This window comes from Molossus molossus, unplaced genomic scaffold (assembly GCF_014108415.1).
Source record: "Molossus molossus isolate mMolMol1 unplaced genomic scaffold, mMolMol1.p scaffold_m16_p_11, whole genome shotgun sequence".
Lineage (NCBI taxonomy): Eukaryota > Metazoa > Chordata > Mammalia > Chiroptera > Molossidae > Molossus > Molossus molossus.
Window position 1 is genome coordinate 63834597 of NW_023425346.1, and position 11600 is coordinate 63846196.

At 38.3% G+C, this 11600-nt stretch overlaps 1 pseudogene; it reads right to left on the reverse strand.

The window, feature by feature from the left end:
• Positions 1–334: 334 nt before the first annotated feature.
• On the reverse strand, positions 335–2473 carry LOC118625021 (annotated as a pseudogene).
• Positions 2474–11600: the final 9127 nt, after the last annotated feature.

Sequence of the window (11600 nt, forward strand, 5' to 3'; positions counted from 1 at the left end):
TGTTTACTTTAACTATGGTGACTGATTTTTTCCTATTAAATAGTATCTATGTGATACTATTATGTGTGATAGTAATGTCTTTGTAATACTATTATATATGTGATACTAATATATATGTGACATACCTTTTTAATAAACTGCATCTTCCTTATTTTGTCTACTTTAATTTTAGAACAAAATAATAATAAACAAACACACCACACAACATCTAAACCAATGTCAAATATGAGAAGGGAAGACTCGAGGCCCTTGCAATCTGCCTTAGGCAAAGACAGGAGAGAAAAAAGAACACTAACTAGATATCAGCACAGGAAACCAGGTGGGCTCGGGCCACTCAGTGTTGCTGTGGAAGCCATGAAGACACTACACAGAGGACACAGGTTTGCAGGTAGAAACTCCTAATCACTTCTTCCATGTGAGAGGCATCCTCATCATCCTCAATGGGGAGACCTCATCAGGAACAGCAGCACTGGGTTCTTCTGCTGTCTCTCCATTAGCATAAGAGGCTAGGCCCAGCTTGATCATGCGGTAGATGAAGTTGGAGTGGGTCTGGGGATTCTCAAGTGAGATGCCAGAAGAGAGCAGTGCAGTTTCAAACAGCAACACCACAAGGTCCTTGACAGCCTTGTCAGTCTTGTCTTCCTCCACCTCTGCTGCAGTCTCCGCAGTAGAGTAGTCAGGGTTGATCTCCAGGTGCTTTTTGACCATCATGCAGCCCATTGGAGAGTTTTCCTGAATAGCCTGGGTTTTCATGATACTCTCCATGCTAGCTGTCCAGCCATAGGTGCTGGTCACAGTGCAGCAGGGTGAAGACACAGCCTATTGGAGATGGTCAGCTTTTCAACCTTCTTATCCAAGATTTCTTTCATAAATTTGCAGAGAAGTTCTCAAACTTGGCCTTGCTCTCTTCCATTTTCGTTGTCTCTTCATCCTCAGGTTGCTCCAGGCCCTCCTTGGTAACTGAGACCAAGTTATTCCCATCAAGCTTCTTGAGCTGCTGCACACAATACTCATTGATAGGCTACCTCAAAGCCCCACTTACATACTCGCTCCACAAAAGCAGAGTTGGCAACCTGCTTTGTTCTCACCACTGATGTAATAGTTGAGCTTCTGGGTCTTCTTCATGTGAGAGACACATTGTGAAAGAGAAGTCATTTCATCTCCAGACTGGGAGGTGTGATAGTGCAGGAGCTCAGAAAGGCATTGCCAGTTAGTTGAGTCCTCGAGGACTCCAAGCTTTAGGTTTTTAGAAAATGCCTTGTAGAATACATTATAGTTCTCCTTGTCTTCCACCAGCTCAGAGAAGAGCTCAAGACACTTTTTAATAACGAGTGACCTTCAGGATTTTGCTCTTCTGGAGCATTTCTTGAGAGATGTTCAGGGGCAGGTCTCCAGCCTCAACCACACTCTAGATGAAGTTGAGATACTCTGGTATCAACTCATCACAGTTGTCCATGATGAACACACAGCGGAGAGAGTTTGATGTTGTTATTCTTCTGCTTGTTCTCAAAGAGGTCAAAGGGAGCCCAACAGGGGATAAATAGCAATGCCCTGAATTCCATTTGACTTTCTACAGAGAAGTATTTGACTGCCAAGTGGTCTTCCCAGTCATTGGTAAGGTGTGACACATCTTTAAAGATTGTATAATATATTAGGTTTGACTAAAGAACTGCTAAAGTCTATTTCGGTTTTGAAATTATTTTTCCCTACCAGAAGAATACTGAACTTGTGTGAGTATAAGCAACATTCAAGGAAAAGATGGATAAGAAATGTGTTATTTATGTTTTTCTGTTGTTGTTGTGGATTTTAAGCATTATTCCATAGTGTAGTAATTCTATCTACCTGATTTCAACTTATAAGTCCTTACATCAAAATCAATATCTGAATATTTGGAAACTTAATTCAAATATTTTTTATATAAGGGTGTCAACTTAAATAAAAGCAAATTTAAAACTTCTTTTTTTTATATAAGCTCTGCCTTCAGTATAATATACTCCATGATACAGAATAATTTTTATTTTATTTTAGAGAGAGAAAGGGAGACAGAAATGTCAATTGGCACCTCCCTACCCTACACAAGCCCCACCTGAGGATTGAACCCAGAACCTAAGCCTAGGCCCTGACTTGGAATTGAATCCCAAACACCCCCAGTCCATGGGAAGACACTCCAAACAACCAAACAACCCTGCTGGGGCCAAAATAGTTTTTATTTTATAAAAAGGTTTAAAGTTTCTTTAATTCTTTAATTTTCTTTATGTTTCCATGAATTTATTTTTAGACCACCAATTGCTTGACAAAGATATTTGATGAAAACTGAGTTTACATTTAAAATATTAGACACTAGCAGTTGAATATTAACATGGAACAGGCTTCATTAATTATAATAATAATATATGGGGGGAAAAAGATTTGACTTACAAGCATTAATTTGCTCACAACTTTGAAGAACATTTACTTGTACAAAATGAGGCATACCTGTATATCATTTATAAAGAAATGTTAAGTACTAGCTTACTGAGAAACTGTTTTTTGCATAGCATTGTGTTAGATATTGTGGTCATTTCATAGTAAATAAGATAGCCTCACTGCCAAGATGGTTACTGTTAAGTAAAGGGATAAAAAATAATAACCATATTATAAGATCAAAATATTAAAACAAAACAACTGCTTTAAAGAATATACCAATTGCTGTTGATTTACCATGGAAACAGTCTGTGACACACGTATTTCGTAGCTAATCTAGTAGCCTTTCTGTGTCCCCTCTGTCTCACCCCTCAACCCTGCCAGAACCTCAGTTGAATTAAAGTATCTGACAGCTAGGAGAGACATCTGCCTAACAATTAAACTCTTAGTAATTTTCTTTTCCTTGTTAGCGTTTGCTTTGTGAACAAGAGTAGGGCTTAATTCTGACTGATGAGGTTTTAGGCAAAGTCCGCCGGTAAATACTGAAGCATTTTCTTAGTTTTAGAATGATTCACAATGAAGGGATATGCTTTCTTCTCCCCTTCTGGCTTTTGGGTATTTGATGTGTGGCACTAAGATGCTTGGAAACATTATAGGCATTTATGTGACAAGAGAATACAAACTTGAAGATTAAAACCAACATACATACTATGCCAAGCAAAATAAGCTAGTCAGAGAAATACAAGTACCACATATCTCACTGATTCATGGAACATCATGAACAAAATAAGCTGTTGAGCAAAAGAAATCCAGAATTATAGAAATAGGGAACAGACTGACAAATCTTAGAGGGATGGGGGGTGGGAGGGGTGGGAAGAGATAAACCAAAGAACATATATGATATATGCACAACCAATCAACACGGACACTAGCCTGGGGAAGGCAGAAGAGGGGTGGGAGCGGGAAGGAGGGGGTCAATGGGGAAAAAAGGAGGACATCTGTAATACTCTCAACAATAATAAATAAATAAATAAAAGGTCAAGAATAAAAAGCAAAAAACAATAAACAGTAAGTGAATCCAACACATTGTGAATAGCAGAGATGGAAAAAATGGAAATTTTCTGAAAATAATTGAACCACTAAGTTAACTGCAACTATGCCACCTCTAGAATTCATGTCATGTGGATGACAACAATCCCTCATTTCGTTAAGCTTTTAGTTGGAGAGTCCATACTTCAATATTAGAATCATATACTTCCATGCTAGGGAAGCTTGATGCCATGTCCTCCATGTCTAGTTATTTGGAACCTATGAAACCACCTTAACCTACTGGGTAAGAAAGTTTGAGAATTACAGAAGGCTGACTTAATAGTCTTTTTTGGTGAACACAAATTTGACCTTCTTTCAAGTTTAAAGTGCTGATTAGTTATTTGAGGTTTTGCTATAATTTCTGCCTCATAAATAAATTCCCTTTAAATTGATTCTTAGGTATTCTAGGTTACTAATTACTCTGCTCCCTGTATACTAAGAAGTAAAAAAACAACAACAACAACAATCTGCCTAGATACTGCTGCTATGATTTCTATTTGCACTGGCCACTATTTGCACACTATAACAGGTTGATACTATTAACTCTGCCTAGAAAGTTTTTACATGGTCATTTCCAATAACATGTTGCCTTGTCAAGTCAGTCACTCTACAAACTCGTCTCCCCTCTATACCGTTTCCTAGGGGATCTATACTCTCACAATATACTATTTGACTCATTTGCAATATTTCTATCCCCACAATAATGATTATATTTCTTCTAGACCTTTAGGTTTTATATGTTCCCTGGGATGAGATGATCTTTGGGAAAGTAAAGGTTAACTTGTTCAAGAATAATTTTCCTGCAGGCTGAACTTCCTTAAAAGAGGTTGGCCTCCTGCAAAGCTCCATGGAAACTGGTTGTAACTAAGGTTTTTATCCCAGCACCATGATCACCTGAAGGGGTAGACTCATGTTCTCCAATTCATAAAAGCTGACAGATAGAGTAGGGTTGGTTTCAAGTGTTTGCCATATCGTACTGCTATTGGATTCCAGTAACTGATTTCAAATAGGGGGTGGCTGGTGCTTCACTAATCATGCTGCTCAAATTAAAGGATTAGAATTTCTTTCCCAAAGTCTGATGTTCGGTTTTATTAGTTCCCTATGTGTTCACTCAAAATGCAACGAGCATCATAGTACTCACATACTTAATGTTGTTTCTTCTCTGTGAGTTTCTCCTAATAAACATTACTCTTCTAGGCCTCTTTTTTGTGTTCTTGGTCATTTGCCTTTAATTTGTTGATACTTCCTAAATTGTGCATCCACAAAGAGAGAACTGGTTCTAGGAGAGACAGCAGTCACTTTGAAGGAGAACCATCTGATGTCCTATTTCAAAACTTGCTAAATGTTATCCCCATGCACAGCCCACTTGGTTCCTTAGTTGTACTAATGTTAAAATGTATCTGCATCTGGGAATGATAAACCCATCCCTCTTGGGATTCATTATACTCACAAGACATCAGAGACCAGCTTTAGTAGAAAAGATGTTACAGATGGACCTCTTGCTGTTACTGCTTCTGCATTCCTTGGCTGTCCCCCTGCCCTGGAAGGTCAGGATTTCTCCACTTCCTGTACCTTGACTTGGTTTATATTCCTTTCTCTCTGTACCTCTTGTAACATGGGAGAGTCCTAACTACCTTCTCAAAACTCTATGTTCTGTTTATAACTAATTAGATTGGAAATTAAATCATAAACAATATTGGATTCTGTAACCAAATGTCTGATTGGCATCAGTGATGACACAATGGCTCATGGATCACAACATAGATAAATAATCTGAAGTTCTTGTTTTCTCACTAGACCTAAGGTAGTTTGATTTGTCATTTTAGGAACACCTTGCCAAACCATGGTCCAAGGGCACATTTTGGAGTGGGAGAACTACTGCTAGCTACTCCTGCCCCAGAGCAATCTTGCCCCAGCAGGGAATGGGGAAGGAAGAAGGAAGGACTATAAAGCAGGAGTGCTTAGCATTCCAGGTTATACCAGAAAAACTATGATGTTCATGGCAAGTGGAGTCATTAGATGTTCATTAGATGAAGCATTTCGGTGCTTGAAGAATATAAAAGCTGTGTGGCAAATATGTGGTTAGCAAGGAACAGAATGATATTAGTGTATGTTGGAAGTATAAATAGGATCCAAGAACATTTAGTGCCTGTAGGTCAAAATAAAATGTCAGGGTTAAGTCAAAGCTCAGTAAGAGCCACTAAGAAGGTTTCAACTATTTGGTTTGGTTTGTTTTGGTTTGCTTTTAAGTGTAGCAGTGGTTCTCAACCTTCCTAATGCTGAGACCCTTTAATACAGTTCCTCATATTGTGGTGACCCCCAACCATAAAATTATTTTTGTTGCTATTCCATAACTGTAATTTTGCTACTATTATGAATTGTAATGTAGATATCTGATATGCAGGATGTATTTTCATTGTTACAAAGTGAACAGAATTAAAGCATAGTGATTAATCACAAAAACTATGTAATTGTATGTTGTGAAATATTTATTTCTAATTATAAATAAATGAAATTTTGTTTTGAAGCATGGTATAGCATGGGTAACAGTCTTAATATAACAACAGTGAACTATATTGCTACATTTTGTGACAGTATGGGTAAAAAGCCAATGTCAGTGAGAAGGTTGAGATTGCTTCTTTCTCACCAGATCAGAAATTCTTGGGGCAGTCTTTGCAAGAGTACAACAAAAATCATCTTCCACAACAAGTCTTCTTCTGTATTTAGACTTGATAACCAACAAGCTGGAAAACCTTATTTCACAATGATATGTTGTTGGAAATATAAGAAGGCACAACACCGTCTCAGACAGAACAGGATATGACTGCAAACACTTGATCCAAAATTTTGTAACTGGCATTGTAAAGAAATCAGTTCTTGCTGCATCGCTGTTAATAAGTTCAATGAACTCCTCTTGTGCTGTCTCAGGAACATCTTCAAATTTGACTGTGAATGGGGCATCTGGCAAGTACAAATGGGGTGTCAGGGAGATTTGGAAAGTATGATGAAATTTTGTCTGCAAGCATGTGCAAGTGTTCTTTCACAGAAATTATCATTATAATCTTTTTGTCTGGTTCAATGTCATGCTCCTCAAAGAAAGCAGATAAGGTAGGCAACATGTAAATTTTATTTTCATCCAATTTTTTTTTTGCCAAAGCTGAAGTTTCATTTGAAATGATTGGATCTTTTTAGACAAATAGAGGCATGTTGCATTTGGTCCTTGCAGTGATAAATTTAACTCATTCAAGATGGAAAAGATGTCAACCAAGTAAGCTATTTTCTGCAGTTCACTTTTATCACTGAAAATCCTTCAAACTGTGGTCTTTCTTTCAGATTAAAAAATGTTTTGAGTTCATCACAAAGCTCAAAAACACATTTTAAAACTTTTCCTGTCAATAACCTTCTCACTTTAGTGTGAAATAGCAGAGTATCGTTCTGTGCATCCAACTCTTTGCACAGTTGTAAAAACAGTCAACTGTTTAAAGTGCTTGCCTTTACAAAACTGAGAGAACTTATGACGCTTTTCATTACTTCTTGTTACTCTTGTGGCAGCATCTTCATTGCTACTACTTGCCGGTGAATCATACAGTGAGTTCTGACGACTTTTGGTGACTCATTCGGTACCAAACGTTGAAATCCAGGTTAACATCTTAGCATAGCTGGAGCACCATCTGTACAAACACCACAAACCTTTTCCCAAGAGATCTTATGCTCTTTCAGAAATGAACCAACTGTGTCAAATACATCACATGCAGCAGTTGTCGTTTCAAGAGGTTTGCAAAAAATAAACTCATCTTTAAAGTCGTCATTATTATATATCTCACGTGAACAGTTTGCAATGTCTGTAGATTCATCAAGCTGGATGCTAAATATTGAAAGTGAAGCAGATTAATTTCCTGGGTTACCTGATCAAGAATATCAGCAGACATGTCATCTATTCTTCTGCAGACGGTGTCATTAGATAAGAAAACTGCACTCAATTTTGTAACAAATTTGTTTCCGATCATAACTCAAACAATGTCTTTGGCCGCTGGCAACAGTAAATCCTCAGCAATGGTGTGAGGTTTCATAGTTCTGGCAATTCTGAGTGACACCAAATATGAAGCTTCAATAACTGCTTTGTTTTGTTTGTGGTACTTGCCACCAGTGTCAAGTCTGGCTTTCTTGAGTCCATAAGCTTTGCTTCTAAAATAGTTGATATTCTTGCTGGTAAAGCTCGGATGCTCACTATCCAAATGGTGTTTTAGTTTGTTCGGCTTCATAGATTCGGCTGATAGAACTTCACAACAAATAACACATTGCAGTTTCTCAATCCTGCTATAATTAGTGAGGTAAAACCATACTGTAAAAAATCCTCATTATATTTTCTTTTCTTAACATTTTCCTCTACACGATCCATTGTAATGGGATGGTTTGCTAATGAAAATAATATATAACAATAGCTTTAATTATACAAAAGATGATGCATGGAATAGTTGAGTCAATACAGTTCATTAAAATTTCCTATGATTTACCATTCTGTGTTGTTGTTGTTTTTACATACCTGTTACTATCACAAGGGGGCAGTATTTACATCAACCACAGCTGAATATAAAAAGACTGATCAGCATCCAGATTAAGTTCCCATGGTACAAATATATATTTTTGCTGTAGTTGATGATTTTACAGTACATAATTTTACATTTACCCAGTAATTATAATTTATGAAGTGTTGTTTTACCTCCAATACTGCTGCTTTCAGCACAGTAGCTTCTTTTAACAGAGTAGATGCTTTCTACACAGTAGCTGCTCTCTACACATGTGTGACTGGTCCACATAAATACATTATGGTGCCAACCCTGTCACATACACTTGTATTTGTACGGGGTGTATATGATGGGGTTGGCTCAATGATGTCATCATGCTGGGTATTTGTATGTGGGCATATTTGTATGTGGGCGGACCCATCTGGAGATGGATAGAGGGGTGGTGTCTCGGTTTCTAAGACCATCAGAAATATGTGTTTTCTGATGGTCTTAGGCGACCCCTGTGAAAGGGTCATTTGACCCCCCAAAAAAGCCAAGAACTGCTGCTATATAGGATCCAATTTAGTTTGTTTAAAATTGGTGAAATAGGGGACTTTTTTTGTTGTTGTTGTTAATCTTCATCTGAGGATATTTTTACATTGATTATTTTAGAGGGAATGGAAGGGAGGGAGGAAGGGAGAGAAAAGAGAGAGAAACATCTATGTGACAATCGATTGGTTGTTTCCTGAACATCCCAGACTGGGGGCCAGAAATTAAATTTGTAACCCAAGTATGGCCCTTGACCAGATTGAATCTGGGACCCTTCAGTACAAACTGATCAAGGCTAGTAGGGGACTTTTAAAATGAATAAATAATGAAATAGAAAACAGGTAGATTTGATAATGCAATATAGAGAGGAGAGAGTTGTAAAGGAGCAAAATTCCTCATAACATGAGAGGGAAAAAATTGCTAGTAAATGTTGAAGAATTGGTCTTTGGGAAGAGAAGGAATGTCTTCACTGTGGAGACATGAAGAAAGAAGGAGTAGGTAGGCTCATAAATAGGTTTATTCTTTGAATTGGTCATAGGAAGTTGAGAAATTTACCACCTGATTATTTAAATTTTCCAAATGACATGTGCAAGAAAGATGACAAGACTGAAGGATATCACTGAGTTTCAGGATTATAATTTCACAGAAATGTCAATCTGCCTGGTTGTGTGATTATCTTAATCAATTCTCAGATCCATGTGTGCAGATATAGTGAAGTTGATATATATGCACATGAAGGATTTTGTTTAGGCAAGTGATAAGAGAAATGAGCAAACAAATGGGGAACCAAAATAATGGAACTAAAAGGGAAAGAAAAGAAAGTAATTAAAGAATGGATCTCCTGCCCTGGCAGGTTTGGCTCAGCAGTTAGAGCATCAGCCCATGGACCAAAGAGTTGTGGGTTCAATTCCAGTCAAGGGCACGTACCTTGGTTGTGGTTCAGTCCCGGGCCTCCTGGTTGGGGTAGTGCAGGAGGCAACCAATTGATGTGTCTCTCTCATGTCAATGTTTCTCTCTCTCTTTCTCTTACTCCCTCCCTCCCTCACACTCTAACTGAAGATAAATAGAAAAATATCCTTGGATGAGGATTAAAAAAAAAAAAAAAGAATGGATCTCCTGATTGCCAAAAAGGTGCTGAAGTAAGTTGACCGGAAGTTTCAGTAAAATAAAAGAAATATTTTTTATGAGTAGTTTTGAGTAGATAAGTGGGAATGACAGGTGAAAAGCTAGATAAATTAAAGTGTGATTTCATGCCCTGGTCAGTTTGCTCAGTGGTTAGAGCATCGGCCTGTGGTCCAGAAAGACCCGGGTTCAGTTCCTGCTAAGGGCACATATCTCAGTTGCAGTTTGTCCCTGGCCCTGGTTGGGTCGTGTGGGTGGCAGCCACTCGATGTGTCCCTTTCATGTTAATATCACTCACTCTCTCTCTCTCTCTTCCTCTCGCTCCCTCCACTCTATCTGAACAAAAAATGGAAAAATGTCCTCAGGTGAGGATTAAAAAATAAAAAAGTGTGATTTCACCCTGCCCAGTATGGCTCAGTGGTGAACATCAGCCCACAGAATGAAGGGTCGCAGGTTGAATTTTTAGACAAGGGCATATTGCTCCTTCCCAGAGCTCTGGGGAAAGGCAGCAGCCCCTCCCTCCGAGATTCAACCCCACTCTGTGGGCCATTGAAATGCTAACTGAGGCTCACTAACAACCAGCATCTGCCCCAACCTGAGGAAATCCCCTTAAGCTGAGGACCTGAGAAAGTTTTTCAATCAACTGACAATCCAAAACTCTTCAAGTAACCTCGACTGCTGGCCTCCAGGCAAAAAGCTAGAGGATAACAGTACCTTTCCTGGGCTGGCAACTTTAACCATGAAAGTAAAACTTGACAATGGTGTTTAACGTGGGTCCTCCCCCACTTATCTAAACACAGGAGAGGGAGTCACAAACAGCAGAACACCAACACCCACAGGGAAAACTAGACAGGCTCCAAAGCCCACTGTGATAGCCAAAATGGTGAAACACAGAAACAAAAGCCAAATGAAAGAACAAGAAACCTCCACCGATGATGAGATCAATGAGCAGTTAGGCAAATTAACAGAGCTAGAATTCAGAGCCATGATCTTGAGGAAGCTCAACAGCAGGAGTAAGGACATAGAGATGCTAAAAATAAAACAATTGGAAATTAAGAACCATCAAGAAGAGATAAAAAATGACATAATAGAAATAAACAACACATTGGAAGGTCTAAAGAGCACAGTAGAGGAAGCTGAGGACCGGATGAGTGAATTAAAAGACAGGGTAGATAAAATCAACGAATCAGAAAAACAAAAGGAAAAAATAATTAAAAAACAGGAAGACAGTTTAAGAGAACTGTGGGACAACTGAAAACGTAATAATATTCGCATCATAGGAGTCCCTGAAGAAGAAGAAAATGAGCAAATATTAGAGAATATATTCAATGAAATAGTGACAGAAAACTTCCCTAACTTGGTGAAGGAAGAAGGCATTCAAGTTCAAGAAGCACAGAGAGCCCCAAGTAAGAAGAACCCAAACAGGTCCACACCAAGACACATAGTAATCAAAGTGCCCAAAATTAAAGATAAAGAGAGAATGCTAAAAGCAGCAAGAGATAAGCAACAGGTTACCTACTAAGGAAACCCCATAAGGCTCTCAGCTGACTTTTCAGAAGAAACACTACAGGCCAGAGGGAATGGCATGAAGTAATCAAGGTCATGAAAAACAAGGATCTGAATCCAAGACTACTCTACCCAGCAAGGCTATCATTAAAAATAGAAGGTCAAATAAAGAGCTTCCCAGACAAAAAAGGCTAAGGGAATACATTAGCACCAAACCAGCAATGCAAGAAATGTTAAAAGGACTGCCGTAATTAGTAGAAGAAATAGAAAGAAAAATAGAACCACACTAAACAAAAATTGCAATAAATAAGTAGATATCAATAATCACCTTAAATGTAAATGGATTGAATGTTGCCATAAAAAGACACAGAGTAGCTGATTGGATAAGAAAGCATGACTCATCTCTATGTTCTTTACAAGAGACTC